Below are 17208 nucleotides of genomic sequence, written 5' to 3'. Positions count from 1 at the left end.
GGTTAAGAGATTACTGTTTGTGAACCAGCATTTATGTTTGCACTCATTAAGGGACTTTGCACTTACATTTTGCCACCATTTACTGACTATTAGGGACCGGAATTGCTTAATAAATAATAATAACAACTCTGAAGACCTCTTTGCATCTCTTAAAATATACAGTATATCACTGAACAGATTTATGTAGAATCTACTTTATGTATTGATTACATCAATTGTGTTTGTGCATATTCAAAATTTAGGAGGCAGTCACTTGTATATAAAAGGAGAGGGCTATGTAGCATTTTGACATGAAGTTAATTGATGCAGAATTCATTGCACAGCTTTGGGAGTGAAACTTAAAAAAATGCATAAATACAGGGTTATTTTATGTAATGGAGCTCCAAGCATCTCTGAAGACCCTACAAATAAAAAAATAAGCCCCAATCCTCTTGTCTGGTTGACTTTTGTTCGGGCTAAAACTAACTGAAAGAAAGAAAGTCATTTCAATGCTTCCTTGATTTGGGGTCTAGGGAAATCAACAGGTAGTTATTGCTACAGATAAGCTGGTCAGATCCCATACCTTGGGAAAAAACATGAAGGAGGTATGAAGCCTCTATGGAAGCCTTTTACCATGTCAAGGAATATGAGGGAAAACTTTAGGAGGTGATGTATACCAGCTTTTGGGGTGGTTTGTATCATCAGTGTGGCAACAAAACATTTGGATGGGATGGGGTGGCCCAGGATCTGGCCTGACCATTTGAATTAAACATTTATTACAAAATTATATTTTAAAAATCTGCAAGAAGAATTTAAGTTAGGTGCCAATATGATATTAGCATTATTCATTTTTCTCTTCATATCCCAGAATGACAGAATAATTAAATTGGCAAATATTGGGTTCATTGTAGTGTTCTATATTTCTATTTTGCCTTTGAAAATTTTTATGCATTAGGTTGTAGTTTTGCAAAACTAAAGGGCAGTTGGTTCACTCTGGAACCCGCTTACAGAAAACTATTTGTGTACTATTCACATACAGTGAGGAGGGATAAATAACTTTACTGTTCCTCAGGGCAAGGGATCTTGTGTTCATATAGCACCTTGCACCATGGCACCTTGATCCTGACTGGGGCCTCTGAGTGTTTCCAGATCATCATCATCATCATCATCATCATAATCATCATATTAAATAGGCTCCCTTAAGAGCTCCTATCTCTTATTCATCCAAAACAAATCACACTTAATCACACTGAAATCTGGACATTGCACATCACTATTTTTATTCAGGTCATTATACATTTACATGAGACACATTACATCAAATAGTTATGAGTCATTTTTGAAAAAGAAATAATAAAGTTGGATGTGTTCATCTTTGCTGTTCTGTAATATGGGACTGCTCCATACATGTTGCTTGGTTGCATCATATTTTCCTAGAGAAATAATCTTTAAAAAAAAGATTTAGTCCTTCATTGAAATGGCTATTTCTAATTACTGTTCTTATATTATTTTAACACAGTAGTCTGTAAAACAAACAAAAGATGCTTAATAATACAAAAACAGATCAGACTAAGTTTATGAAATTTACAAATTACCTAAAATGCTAGGAGTTAATTACAGTCTGCTTTCCCTGGCATGTCAGCATGATTAAATTTGGAGTTCCAAGATGAATTGGCCCAAATTCATTAGTGTTCCCCGGGTGCATATGTTGGTCAAGGTCAAGCGAAACACATTGACTATAGTGTTAGTGGGGAGGGGGAAGGGATTCTAAAGAAGGTGGACTCTTAAAAGGTCTGGGGTTGCAGCAAGAAACTTTGATACTTTTTAACTTAATAAATCTTGACAGCCTAATCATGGCTAAGCCTTTGCAGTGTTATTGGTACAGATGGCAAAGCTAGACATATTTAAAGAGATCTCAGCAGCTAGTGGCAGGAGAGCATTGAATCCAAATGCACTGTTGGGCTCTCGGAGAAAGTGCAAGAAGGGAGGATAAAAAGCTACACAGCATTTCCATCTCTTGACATCTCCAACAGCCTCAGATACAAAATATGATAAGGCTCCTGCTGAGCTAATAAGCCCAACAAATGTCTGTGTCCGTGAAGTAGATGAAGTGGGATCAAGTAGTTGGGGGCTGCTGTATGAAAATAAGCCAGCACCCAGGGTATAATGGCACTGTAGAAAGCTGCAAGGTCAGACTGATGACAGAAACACTGGATAAGTAAAGACCCCATCAGTAAAACAGGTTTGCCTGCTGGATCCTAGCCATATAACTATTTAAAAAATCCCTATGTTTTAGAAAACTCATCTAGCTTAGTAAATAAAAGGATAGTGTTTAGTTTTGTTGTATGAAAAACTGCAGCAATTTTCTACTTTTATCCACAAAAATTGTATGATGAAGAGTTTTTCATTAAAATATTACATTAAAAATAAGTCTTAAATAAGAATGTGATTGCAAAGTAAAGGAGGTTTTGAGGTAAGCAATAGTAACAGGTGAACCATAGATTTTTTTCAAGACTTATTGCCATATAATATGGCAATATCTCTTAATTTCTTCTACATCAAATATGGCCCTATCTATCTTATTGTTAAGCAGAGCAATGTGTCCCAATAAAATAATTTATTTAAGATTAAATCACTCTGAATACATGAGAGTGATAAATGCTGCTTCTCACACTTGCAAAGAAAAGTATAAACCTGCCTGATTGAAATAGTGTTAAAATCTAAAAAAATAATTAGACTTCTCTTAAAATTTCAGGAATCTGTCAAATTACTACAATAATTCTTAAAGAATCGTATCCATTTTGTAATACCTGTAAAGGTTTGTTTTAAAAAAAGCAAATAATTTTAAACACCATGTGAATTGGTTCATTAAATATGTAGGAAAGCTTTGAAAATTTGACAGCATACCAGAAAAGATCAGATTAACCACACCTAGTGTTTCCTTTAATCTAACTATGTAGAGTTTTAATTTTATGCAAATATAATTATTGCTAACTCCCAGCATGTAATACCTTGGCTGTTGAAGTCCATGGGAGTCAGATCTGGTCCTATGAGTAAGAGCAGTACTGGAAAAATAAATCAGTAATGATATACAATGAATATTCAAGGCTGTTTCTCTCTTCCCATTTTAATCATTTACAGATATTTGCAGTTTTCTTCCAGTAAGACTACTACTACTGAATATACAGCCTCCCCTGGAGTTTTGAGGGAAGGATGCAAAATAATGTATGTCAACCAACCTCTTCCTCCTTCCTGGGACTGGTTTGTATATAATTCACAGAACTACATGAGGATGCAGAGCTGCACTGCACATCAGGGCTAGGGACAGACATTCACAAAAAGCTTGAGCCTGAATTGATTACTCTTTGCAGGTTAATCTGAGCTGCGCAGTTTAAACTGATAAATAACTGGACAGACATTCTCTGTTGAATCAGGACATGCAGCCACATGCCTGCAGTGGTTCAAGTCAGAAGCTGGGGGGCACTAGAGCATGCCTGTAAAGCACTGCCAAAAGGCAGGGAAGAGAGACACCCTCCAGGGCTTTCACCCCCCCCACCCCCGAGCAGAAGGGACATGGCTAGGCACCAGCCGGGGCTAGCACAACACACACAATGCCAGCCACCAGGTGGGGAATGGGGGGAGTGGGGAGCTGCTGCCAAACTAAGGAGTGGGGATGGGGGAAAAGTCCTTTCTCTGAAGCAAGCATGTATTGAACAGAGCAATTTGCAAAGCATACAACAGGGAACTACCAAAAATCTTCACCTAAGTTAAGATACGGCCCAGTAAAACACAGCATACACAACTTAGTCTAACTTAAAACGTGAACCAGGAAGACAAGAATTAGTCTGACTAATTCTGAGGGCAGAGTGTCTCCTTACATCCAGGCATTCAGAAGGGCTTTGTTTAGGTATTCCTAGCTTTTGCACGGTCTGCTTTCTAATGTAAATGTAGCTCTGCATTCTTTGGTGAAATTCTGCAAATTCCCTTAACTCCATCTCCAGCACATATGTGTGATGATTGTCAGGTCTTTGCCAACACTTCCCACCTCTCAGTCTGGTCCTGCAGGTCTTAGCTCTGGGCTCACAGGTTCGTCCCAGCCTGGCTGCAGGCAAGCCACAGAGACTGCAGCCAAACCCCCAGGGATTCCTGGGGAGAGAGGGGACAGAGGGAGGAATTAACTCCATCCTTTCCTGGCTACAGGCAAGCTGTGGAGGTGGGGCTGGGACTAGCAAACCCCAGCTGTGGTCCCCAGGGTTTGCCAGCAGAGGGTGTGGAGATGGGACAGAGGTAGGAATTTGCCTCAGGTGCCATGGCAGGCCAGAATCATTCCACACCCTGCCCCTGCTCCAGCTAGACAGCAGAGGGGAGGGGCCAGTACAGCTCACTGGAGCAGTGCTCTGCCCAGCCAGAGAGCATGTCGGGATGCTGGGGGAGTCTGATTTAACTTAAACCAGCAAGGTATCTGGGACAGACATTGCATAAACCAATTTGAGCCAAAACAGTTAAGTCTGATACTACATTCAACCAGGTTTATCTCGAACCGGTTTGACCATTTCAAACTGGTTTATGTGCACTGAATGTCTGTTCTGTTACAGGTTTAAATCTGTTTCTGATCACTTAACCTGGTTTATGTGTAATGTCTGTCCCTAGCCCAGGACTTTCAGGGGACATTTTGCCTCAGGCTGACACTGTTTCCTGGAGCTCTGTAGCATGCAGAGAAGTGCATTGACTGCAACATCCTTTTAGTCTGAAAAGAATGCAACCATTTCCTAGAAGCACACCCACTAGGAAGGGAAGAGGTTGGACTGGCAACTGTAAAATAAGAGCAAGGCCCCTACATGCTGATACCTCATGACCTCCCAGTGCCTTTTATTTGGGTTGACTTACTAGTTGTCGTCATTAGGCTCTGTGGTCCTAGTGGTTAAAAAGGTGGTGGGCAGCACACACAGACAGTTCACCTTACGGAAAAAAACCACATATGAATGTTGAATGTCTAATCATGTCATCTCCCTTCACACCTCCTTTGTTCTGCCAATAATTCTTCCCTCTCTCTCTTTCTCTCCATTTATCACACCTGCACCTTCTTCCACACTGCCTTTTACAATCATCCATATCCTAGCAGCAAACACATTTAAAATCTCCTGTTGAAATAGTCCCATTTCCTAGTAGGGAAAATAAATGAGGTTTTAATGTGTTTTATACAGTGCCTTGCACAATGGGGTCCTGATTCCAAGCAAGGGTTCTGTAATATAAAGATAAAATAATAAAATAATAATACTTGGCAATGGTGAAGATACCTTTAGCAAAAATGCTCTCTCATAAAGTCAGAGAGATTTTTAGGCCAGAAGGAAACGCTCTGATCTGAGCTCATGCACTCTACAGGCAATAGAATTAATCTATTTCTCTTCCTTCTCAGCGTTATTTTAGCATGAGAAGCTAAGAGAAACATCTGGCTGTGGATAGGATAAAAAAGCAATATAGAACTGACATTTTACACTGAATTGAAAATAGGGCTTTAAACAATGCAATCTGTGATGTTACCCCTGTGTAGAGGAGCCTGCTTTCAGTCTGACAGCAATATGGAAATCAGGAACAGAGTTCAAGTAATAATTGATGATTATAGTTTCCATGTTCAGAAACACAGACACATTTTACGTTTTTACTATAACCACATTTAATTGTATTAAATATGTAATACAAGCAAATGAAAAGAGGTGGTCACAATTAAATATGTAAAAGGCAGTGTCAGTATTTAGCTGGCTTCTGGGCTATGCAGCCCATCACAATTCTGTGCAAATGATAAACCAGCAGAGCAGAGGACAGACCATGCTATGCCCTGAGGGCAGGAATGAAGAAGGCACAGTTGGAGGGAGGATTAATAAAAGTGGAGAAGACAGGGGCCAGGTTGCCAGAAAACTCAATCACTGCATGCCAGCTGCTTGTGGCTGCCTGGGTGTTTTCTGTTACTCTTGGTGATTTCTCTGGGTTGCAGTGGATCTGTGGATTATACTGAAATGTCGTAGCTTGTTCTTTTAGTCCTGCTCTAATTCATTTCTTTTGTGGAGCAAGTATTCATGCAGTCTTTTATGTCCTTTTTGCAGACTCTGGCTCCAAGGTCCTCCTTCCTCATCTCCAGCTGAAACTCAGTAAAGAGCTTCTATCACTCCCCTCGCCTTCTTTCACAGTTTGTAGATGGGTTCAGATGCTTGCATCTTATTCCCCCTTGACTGAACATGGAGTGGCAGGGGGTGTACTAATGATTCCTCATCTACTTCAGTGAGGGGTTCCAGTGTCTTTGCAGAGATTCTGAGATAACCAATGACATTCTGCTTCGTGAGCTCTGTTAGTGCTGTGTAGGGCTTCCTCATGATAAATATCCCTAATTGTTCATTTGAGTAAGTTTGCAACCATTCAAACTTGGAGAGACAGACTTATCATAGCCCAGGAGTCAGCAATGTTTTCTGGAGGTGGGCTGGAATGACCCAGTGTGGGTGCAAGCTGGGCCAGCACTAGGACCTGGCTGTTGCTGCTGCTTTCCGCTGCCAGGCTGCTGTGCAGGCAAAGCTCCCCACCACCAAAACTCCAAAGATCCTTGCCAAAGCTCCCAGTCTTCATAGGTTGCTGCTCCCTGGCATACCCATCCAACACTGATACCAGCTTTCCTTTGTGTGTAACAGAGTGTGGTGGGGGAACACTGACATACTAAAGGAAGGTATTCAGCATGCAGGCATGTGTGGCTTGTGGTGCCACAAAACCTCTTTACAGTGCCACAGACTGCACACCTGGAACATTAAAATGTGCCCCTGCACTGCAATTTTGCAGTGCAGGGGCACATTTTGTTACCAGGAAATCCTGGTAGCAAAAAAAAAATAGTGCGAAAAAGGCAGCACAATAAACATGAGAGGAGCATGTGCCGGCAGACATGGAGGCCTGGTCCTTCCAGGAGACACTCTGGCTGTGGGTCAGAACATCTCCACTTCTTTAATGGTCCCTTGGCTCCTCCAGCACGCTGGGAACCAGGAGTAGCAGGGAAAGGGCAGTTTCCCCAAATCAGGGTAATTTGCCCCACACCACAATGCACACATGCAGAGGCGTGCAGTGTGGCAAAAAAGTAGTGGCACAAACTTGTGTCACTAGCATTTTTTATGCTGCAAGCACGTGCCCCTGCATGTGGAAATGTGCCCCATAAGTCCCATGTTCACTGGAACAGGCATGTTTTAAACAATCCTTTTGAGTGTTTGCCAAATGAATGATTTTGTCTGGTTTTCAGAGGGACAACAAGGACCAGTAGCATAACTAGGGCAGAGCAAGAGCGTCACCTGCCCCAGGCGCTGACTATGAGGGTGTGCCAGGATTCCCCTGTCTGGCCATAGGAGCTGGGCAAAGTAGTGCTGCACAAATCAGTATATCTGGGGAACGCATGGGGTGAGTGGAGTGAGCTGAATGGGGTCCATCCCCCCCATACTCTGGTATGTATGAAGGAGAGTTGATATCAGTGTTGAGCTGGAAGAGCCAGTTAGGCCTGCGATAAATCTGTATGTCTGTCCCCCAGCTTCTGCTGTCTAGCACTCTGTCCCCCCAACATACACATAGGCATGCTTGGCGAAGACTGGAGCTCAGAAACTGTTGTGTGTACTGAAAGCAAGGTGAGTGGAGAAGTAGGAGTTTCCATTTTAAGACCAGTGAAATATGATGGCCCTAATTCAGCAGTGACAGCCTTTACAGAAATTATCATTTTAACTGGAGAAAAAAAATTGTATTTGATATATCGTAAGTCATTTGTTTTTGATAGAAACACTGTTTCCTTCAACATTTTTCTCAGTGAAGCAGGCCCATACCTACTTCCACCAAAAAGTGCCATACTGGAGAAAATGTCAGAGAAATGTATAATTGTATGGGTTCCATGAATGTTCTGTAGTTAACTTTGAGTAGGAATCCCATGGTTGTACTGTCCAGAAAGAATGAATTTATTGGATATAGAGAAATATATATTTTAACAATTACCTGGAAAAGTTTAATGTTAAAGTGGGAAAAGGATTCTCTCATCATTCCTAGCACATGGGATAGTGAAGGAGCAGTGATGTGTTGGTTCCTAATATAGAAAGATTGATTTAGAAAGCCAGCCAACATAGATCTGTTTCTATACTATACAAGTATCCTGGTTAATGTATGTTTAAGCTTAGATGGAGGAGTCTCATTAATAATATAGTATCACAACGTTCTTTTATTATTGGGGGCACTCTGGCAGAAATAATTTCATAATTCTTCTATCATCTTTTTAGTAGTGGTTAAATATGTTGTAATATAAAGCTAGCTTTTGCCTTCCTTGGAGTATTACTGAATTATTTTAATAAGATTTAGAAGGAACAGGTATGGCATCTCCCTAGGGTTACAGTTTACATAGGGCTCAGTTCTAGAATCATGTGAGGGCATGGGAAGAAAATAAAGAGCATCCACTCCTCGTCATTCCACCCAATTTAAGTATAGCAAGAACTTAAGTGTTCAAGGAAGTACAGGGACTACTTCATACCCTAAAGTGCCTGGTCCCCTAAATGAGCCAATGAGAGGTGGACAATAGGCATAGCTAGTGCTCTATCACCATGCCCTGGCCAGCTGAGCTGCATGTGTGAGGAGTAAGATGTGAGGTCCTTTAAAGATGTGGCTTCTAGAAAGCAAATAAATGGATGGAGGTTCCTCAACTGTTTCTGACTCCAGGTGCAAATGTCTCCAAAATTAAAACACCTTTCCTGCTCCACTTTCATAAGCCGTTGTACCTTATCTGTTATCTCAAGTGATCTGAGTGAAGACTGGGTGCGCATGAATTCTTCTGTCCCCTCCAGAGTAGTATATGACTGATATTATATTGTGAGCCAAGCAATTAGCCATTGACAACAGAAGTGATCCTACCATTTCACAACATGCTGTCAAATTCACAAAATAAACAAACAGAAAAGATTTTCATATTAATATCTTGTTGTTTACAAAAATAGGAATGAATACATAATTGTCAGGTAAGATCACAAATAAACAATGTGTCTGAAAGAAGAAAGAACTCTCTTGCGCATGTGTAGTCACATGCAACTTTAAAGTGATTTGGTTAATCCCAAGGAAAATCTGATAGAAAATTAATGTAATAAGGTATATCAGGTGCTTCAGTGGGATGGTCTGGTGTATTAAAACACAGAATATTAAAGACCAATAACCAACATATACATTCCATTTAGAAATATTCATTCATTTAAAAGCAGATTACAGTACATAAAATAATTAAAGATTTCCATTTTATATGATTCACATTAAGCTTAAAATTTCAAAATATACAAAGAGATTGAGTCAAAGCATAAAAATCTGTAGCATATGACTATTTTACACACAATTATATGGTATGTAGTATATATTATATATTATAAGATGTTTACATGAGAAATGTAGGGACTATTTAAACTGCATCTTTATTTTTTTCACTGCATCTCAGTAAATATTTCCAGTCCTTTTCCTTTTCCTTTTTTTTTTCTTTTTTTTTTTTTTTTGCCAGAAGTCTGTCTCTCACAGAACAAAGAAAATGATAGATGTGAGCCTCTATGATTGCTGAGAAGGCAGAAACAGTAATGACACTTAGGAAATTCTTTTCAGTTCAGAAATCATATCTAGTACATTAGGAACATTGAGGTTCCTCTTTAGAGAGCTATGTGAACAATTCTGGCTTGCCTTAGAATCTTGATTTGCCTTACAATAATTGCTTATTTTGTGTTTTATTTATTTTAAATATATACCCCAGGGTATAGTTACATTTCTGTCATTTCTTGGTTTTAAATAATTCCTTGTTTTTGAGGCACAACAGACACACACACAATATCAGATAACAAGTATATACCTTTGTTACTAGTGTGGTGTGTAAGAGCCAATATGTACTAGAACCTGACTGCCTAAGAAATGCAGGATTTGAAGGTTAATTGACTCTCTGACACCTGAGATTGGATTTGTCCCAAACTTTTTATAAATACAGAGAATTTTGTATAGATATATGTGGTCTAACTGTCTTACCCCTCCACTAGCAACTCACAAAAAGGTCATACGGGGAACTAGCCATGCTTGGCACAGGGTAGGAGCATCCTGGTGGAGTGGGTTAGCACTCTAGGAGTTAGAAGCCAAGTTGCTCAAAAACAGGATGGAATTGTCATAAAAATAGTCTAGAATATCTCTTTGGGGAGTTCAGTTTTTTTTAATGTAAATGAAAAACTGAAAGTTGTACAATTCTTCATCAAAATTTCAACCAGAAAAGAGAGAGCATTTTCACAGAAATTCCTGTCAAAATATTGACATGCATTCATCAAAATTCAAAATGTTGATGATTAATTTTGAAAAATGTTGACCCATTCTGGTTAGAAGCCCAGAACAAATAAACCTTGGCAGGATCAGAGCTTATAGTGAACATGAGGCAAGGTTAATTAAAACCAGCCTAGTTCCTCTGTCTTATCCCTACAGTGGGCAGAAACGCCAGGCAATAGGAGACTGTGCATGGGACATTACTAACTAGACTCTCCACATAAATGTAACATGTATGCTCAATCCCTTATCCAGTAGCCAAAATTTGGTGGTTAGGATTTATTTATATTTTGGTCAATTTTTGTGACACATTTTAGAGTTATGCTTTTGATATTTTTTGTTGATCCGCTCACCTTAGACCCAATCCTGTTTCCATTAAAGTCAATAGCAAAACTCACACTGACTTCAGCAAAAACTGTTTCACATATAATTTCTGTTGCAGTTTATATTTATTATGCATTCTTGCTTAAAATAAAATTATTGACTCTTCTTTTGCTAAAGTATAGAACAAAGTCCTATATATCATAGAACCTGTATTTTGCTGCATGTAGTTGAAGAATACTTAAATTTCTATTATCTAGTCCATATAAAATATTTATTTTAGGTATTACAATAAATAAATAAAAATATATTAAAGTTGCCAAATCAAGGATTAAAAATCAGGACTTTCCAAATGCCATTTTCTCAGCTCAGTCACATTAATTATATTTGTAACATAATTCATAACATAAAAGTTATCTCTAACAAGAGAAACAAGAATGGTTGGGGCTTGTTACACTGTGAACTCCTCAAATGTTGATCAGTGTTAGGGCCTTGTTGCACATTAATTGTAGGTGGCTCCTGGAGCTCTTAACTCCTGGATTTATCCATTCATTAACACCTGAAACAAGTTTTAAGCACACTTTAGGTGGCTTAAAGTTATGCCACTCCAGGGCAGGTTTATCTCTGATCAGTGTTACTGAACTTGTGTTCCATTAATGTGTGGCCATTCCCTACAGATGAGCCACCCAAGTTGCAGTCCTAGAACATCCCATGCTGCAGGATGCAATGTGACTTCCCCTCCTGTTCTGTGTGAACAAACTTTCCACCCCCTGAACTCTACAGCCCACAGGGCAGCTCTGGAGCTAATCCAGCTCCCCCTCCTGCCCCTGGGGATGTGACCTTCCCACCCCTGGGGGTACAATGCCATGTGAACAGCCTGAAGATCACATGCCAACTAGCTAGGTCACAGGGCACTGATGGGTCTGAGGGGAGGTGGGGAACAAGGTAGGGAGTTGGATTGGGTTCCCATGAGCTGGGCTTCCTTCCTAGGGCAGGGGCAGTAGCTCCCCCTAAATCTCCTTCTCTCACTGCTCCCATCTCCCATCCACCCCAGGAAGCACAACCAGCATGCCTCACACCCAATCCCAAATCCCAATTTATTAAAACGTGAGACCTCCTTTAAATTACTTAAGGAATTTGAAAAGAAATAATTTAATTTTTTCACTTCTTTTTATTTTGTCCTTCAGTGGCTGACTTCCTTCATTCCCCTACCCTTCCCCCACCCCCTTTTCCTTTCCACTTCTCATTTTATTACCCACTCTCATTACGTTAATGCTGCCTCACAGCTTCATGTTCCTGCCCCCACCCAACCCATCTCACACACCCACACCTAGAGGAGAGATAGAAACCCGTCCTGGCTCACCAGCCCTGTAGCAGCGACTTACAGCTACAGCTCCTAAGCTGGCCCCTGCTTGCCAGCCTTTTGTGGCAAGTCCCAGCTGTGCAGTTAGGAGACAGTCAGAGAGTGTTTTGAGCCTTAAGGTGTGACTGTTCCAAATCTGAGTTAGCACAAACATGAATCCCCATTTGAGCAGGTCAAAGTATAACATGTAACAAGGCCCTTAGTGCTAGCACAAGTTTGAAGTAGTCACACCTTCAGGCCACTGGGGACATGGAGGACTGAAAGGTAAGATTCCTTCCTTTCCCAGTTTGGACTTCCACCTTGACCCCTAAAAACAACATGGATTAGGCCTTCTCTACACTAAGAATTGGACACTAGTGGCCAGCCACCAGTGTAGTTGATATTGATGCAAATGACTAATGTAGCTAAGGTAAGGCCTTATGTAGCTTAGCACTGAAACTTAGGCCAAGAGGCACTGCAGTCATATTCCTGTTTACTTTTAAATAAAAGAAAAAGAAAAATTGAAAGTACTTTTATTTCTGTGCCCTCAAGTTTCCATGGATTGTGATAATGTGTAATAATGTAGCTATGATGGTCCAGGAAATATGAGAGAGGCCATTATTCAGGGCTGTTCAACCTTTCAGAGACCAAGGGCCACGTGTTCCCCTGGGCTGCATGCTGCATAGACCACATGCTACACCATGTGATTCCCCTCCACTGCATGCCCCCCCACTATGCTGGCACCCCCCCCACCACACTGCATGCCCCTCCACTATGCCACATTGTGTGGCAACCCCTCTGCCATGCTGCATAGCACCCCTAGGCTCCCCCAACTCTCCTGGCCACAGGTTCCCTCAGCCCCATGGGCTGCCCCACCCCTAGGAGTGGAAGCAGGAAGAGGAAGCTGGAGGAGGAGGAGGAGGGTGCCTGAAGACTCTAGCAGCTACAGCAGAAGAGCAGTGGAGGGAGCAGCATCTAGATCAGGAGCTCATGGGTTACAGATTAAGTCCCTGGGGGCCACCTCTGGCCTATAAGCCATCAGGTAAACAAACCTAATTGACTGAACCAAATTGATTGAACCAATTAATGTTGTCCCCCCCCATATCCTTGCCCCTCAAATATTTCTGAGACTATCAAAGCTACAGCTGTAACATCACTCAATTCAAATGTTTTGAATCATTTGCCTTGTGCAGCTTCCAAGTTCTGCTGGCAATGCTTGAAGTTCCTTGAAGTACAATGCCTGTGCAACTAACAGGTTGCATTGTCACAACCTGCAATGACTGTATTGTCACAATCCCCCACTAAACTTCCCCTTTCTAATTGGGGCAGGATTGAGAGACAAGTAGTGTGAGGATTAGGCAGTACTAGTTAATTGGTCTAAAATTGGGGCTGTCAGTTAGAAATAGGGCATTACTCCCAAGAGATCCCTGATCATATGGTAACTTCTAACATACCTCTCTGAGCCCTCTGTCACCACAGAGCTCCATTTTTCACCCGTGCCTCCTGCAATTTATTCTATTTGAGCTTTCTGGGGTGTCAGGATTACTGCAACCTCTAGAATAGTGCGCTGAATCAAATTAACTACTCACGTAAGTAGGAGCAACTCTGTTGAAATTAATGGCATTGTACATGTTTATACCCTTATGTATCTATAAATCTCCTAAGTTGCTGTGGAGAATGAGGGAGTCTTCTGTATTGCTTTTTATTAACATCATATGGATCTTGTTCTATTTGTGTGATGCTATCCTAATGCAAGGTGCTAACTCTGGAGAGGCTGTTGTGGGGAGAATGAGCAGAAGACCAAACAATAGCAATAAAAAGAATTGTCAGAAAACAAGCAAGGATCCTTGAGAAAACAGTGGGAAAGCTCTTAATTAAGATCTGGCTCTACATCTGGCTTGAACTAGGCCAGCAAGGTTTATTCTGACCAGGCACAAACCTAGGATCAAAAAACCATTACAGTTTCTGGCATAGGGAGATAAGGTTGTTGAAAGGCCAGCATGGGCTGGAAACCACTCTGATAGAGGATGCACAGAGGCTGTGTGATCTTCCCAGTGCAGAAGCAATGTGTTTGGGTTGAGTAGTACCCACACCTAGCAAGAAAACATAAAATTAGGTAGAAACTCGGTAGAGTGAGGCAAGGGCAGAGTGGTAAAGGAGTCTGGTGACAGCTCATGAATTCAAGTCTTGCTCTGGAGTTATGCTGAAACCTGCCCCTAGTCTATCTAGCTGTAAATGGGTATCAGGCTGCTAAGGTTGGGGAATCAGAAGCAGGCAGTTGCAAATGTTTGGAACTTCACGTGTGTGTGCGCCATTGCCTGTAGAAGTTGGTGTGTCTTCACCATATCATCCCTCTGAAAGTTCATGTGGAATATGATTAAGGACTAAGTATACAAGCCTTTTGTTGTTTTATCCTTTTTCTCTCTGCTTGCTCCAGGCCTTTGGGGGAAATAAATAATTATTTCTTTGAAGAGCTGTTTTGTAGATTCTTTAGTCAATGACTGATCGCCAGGCTTTGGAGTAAAAAGGCTCTGGCAAACACTACTGAGCCTGTCATATTAACATGGTTGTGAATCAGATGGTGCTACAATGTAAGTAGTTCAGTGACCGGGCACTTGTACTCGTGACAGGGGTTTAGTCCTCAGGGTTTTAAAAATTTAAACCAGTGGGTTTTTAATTGAAACCCACCATTTCAATTTTTTCATCTCATTATGGCAAGGGGTCCAGCGCTTTTTTTTTTTCTAGCAGAGCCTGCCCCCCTCTCCCACAGCTAGGGGGCAAGCTGCCAGTGGGCCAAGTGGCCTCTGAGCTGCAGGGGGCCCCAGTCCTTTCCTCCACAGTGGCAGTACCCCCGGGACAACCCAGGAGGGTTGCTAGTGGACCAGGGAGCAGCAGCCAGCAGGCTTCCAGCAGGTGGGCTCAGGGAAGAGTTGGATCAGGCCAGGTACTGACTCTGAGCTTGGACAGGACCTGGCCCTCTAGCAGCCCACCCAGGCAGCCCCAGGGGGCACCACTGTTGCAGGGGGGAAGGACCAGGGGCCCCCACAGCTCAGGGGCTACTTGGCCTACCAGCAGCTTGCCACCCCTCCCCCCTGCAGCTGCAGGAGAGGTGAGAAGGCTCTGCCAAAAAAAAGGATTGCACCCATCACCATGTCTGCCTTCAGCAGGCTCTTGCAGCCAGCAGGATTGGTGGGGCCACCTAGGAATAGACTGGGGATGATGTATGGAGTACTGAAAGCCCAGGTGGGCTTAGGGAAGCATTGGATCTGGCGCCTCCAAGCTGGGGCAGCACTCAGCCAGCTAGCAGCCCACCAAAGCTCCTAGCACCCCATGCACCATCCCTGTTGCCAGCAACCTCTGCTGCCCTCCTGCCACCTTCCTGCACTGTCCCAGGCACAAGCTAGGCCATTCCCGGGTGGCCCCAAGTGCCCAGCTGGCTGCAGGAGCCTGCCAAAGGCAGAAGCAGTGAGGAGCCCGATACTTTTTTTCTGCAAAGCCTGCCTGCCTCTCCTGCAGCCAGGAGGCAAGCTGACATCTTCATCATTGCAATTTGCAACACTGCAAACTAAACTACATCATTTAAAACCCCTAAAACTCTTGCATATGTATAGAGTGATGCTATTAAGCCACATTTTTATCATGTATACATGGTAATGGCCATTGGTGATGTGTAAGTGGTGCACGCAGATGCATGTGCACCTCCTGAGATTGGCTGTGCCCCTCCCCCCGGAAGCACCAGCTCCAGGCTCGGCAATCGGTCACTGTGGACCCCCCCCCAGTTGATGATTGGCCACTAGGGGGGCCCCCCATTGGCGATTTGCTGCCCCCCCAGACTCGGGAGGCACCAGTCACTCATGGTAATGATGTCACATGTATAAGCACCCTAATTGAACTGCAAGGTTCTATCCTAGAGACCAGGGGAGGGAGCTTAGCCTTAAAAATTAATTGGAGCAGGAACTGGAACTTGGGTGAGCCACCCTCCCAGATAAGCATATTAATCATCATGCTGAGCTACTTTCTCTCTCTTTTTGACCCTTGGAGCAATTAATTACATACAGGAACTGGAACATCTACATCAGAAGAGGTTGAGGGAGACCCACCCCAGAAAACTCTCTAACCCAGTAGTGTTGACACTCATCTGACTAGATGAATAGCTACGTTTTAAGTTCCTACTCCAAATCAGTCAGAAAGGTCAAGGTTTAAGCAAAAGTCTCCTTCATCTCAGTTATGTCACCTTAGACTATTGCACCAGCACTGTTTTGTGAATGGTCACATCCTCTTGTGAATCTAAACCTTTATCTCTTTTTTATGGCCTTATTACTGGCATTCTCTTCTCCGGGTTCTGACATGGACCCATGTGTATGATGATGACTGTTGCCTCCTTTCTGATGCTCATACTACGACTCTCCACTCATTTTCAAATAATGAATAATAAAAATTGCCAGTCGTGCTTTTAATATCCAGCATGGAGTTTGTCTAGTTTAACCAACACAAATTCTTTCTTCATACTCCACCCATTTGCCCAGAAATCTTATGGAACAGGAAAGACAGGAGAAGGAAATAGATTCCCTGCTGTAAAAGAAGGAGAGCTTTTGAGTCACGACTGTTAGTCCTTTACTCTAATTAAGAGAAGAGCACTAATTGCTTATACCATATTGCAGGAGTTCTTCAAAATTTAGTCTTTATCTTCTTTTTCAGCATAAAAGGCAAACAGAGTACAACAGATTTGTACTCTGAAAAAATGCTTTTGTTCTATAGCAATAAATTCAAGATTAAAACTTAAACAGTGGCTTCTCTTAAAGAGGCCCATATTTATTTAGACCTTACCAAACCGGTAATGCTATCCCTTAATTATCTGGTACTCGTGCATCACATGATAAGGGATACCAAGGGCTCACCTGCCCTATCTTTTATGTTTTCATCAGCCTCATTTGAGGCTGTTGCCCAGCTTGTCAGGAGCTATTTAGTAAAAACAGAGTGCGGAATATTACCCGCTTCATGAGAAGCCAGGTGAAGAGTCTTTTTCCCACAAAAAGGAGAGAATTAGAGGAAGTAATAAACCTAGTATGGGTCACATCGGAGACCTAGACACATAGCCACAGATTGTTTTCTACCTATTGGGCATCTATGCAGACTTAGGAATCTAGGAATTCTACCCTGCCTAAATACTAAAAATCCATTAATATATCTCCTTTTTAAATTTACCATCATCAGACTGAGTCATAAAACAAGCAGCAAGG

At 42.1% G+C, this 17208-nt stretch overlaps 1 long non-coding RNA gene across 2 annotated transcripts in view; it reads right to left on the bottom strand.

Annotated features, from left to right (window-relative positions):
* Positions 1-1241: 1241 nt before the first annotated feature.
* Positions 1242-17208, bottom strand: part of LOC112549751 — an 83912-nt gene continuing 67945 nt past the window's right edge. Inside the window, exons 2-4 of one of the 2 annotated variants that reach the window (XR_003093258.1) lie at positions 4867-4937; positions 2991-3044; positions 1242-1425 (exon numbers count right to left, since the gene is read on the bottom strand). This is a non-coding gene — a long non-coding RNA (uncharacterized LOC112549751). The remainder of the gene's footprint in view (positions 1426-2990; positions 3045-4866; positions 4938-17208) is intronic. The other variant, XR_003093257.1, reaches the window with a different exon arrangement.

The sequence above is a fragment of the Alligator sinensis genome, unplaced genomic scaffold (assembly GCF_000455745.1).
Source record: "Alligator sinensis unplaced genomic scaffold, ASM45574v1 scaffold71_1, whole genome shotgun sequence".
In the NCBI taxonomy this organism is placed as follows: Eukaryota; Metazoa; Chordata; order Crocodylia; family Alligatoridae; genus Alligator; species Alligator sinensis.
Note: the sequence above shows the minus strand (reverse complement) of the source record. Positions and strands in the feature narration are given on the sequence as shown.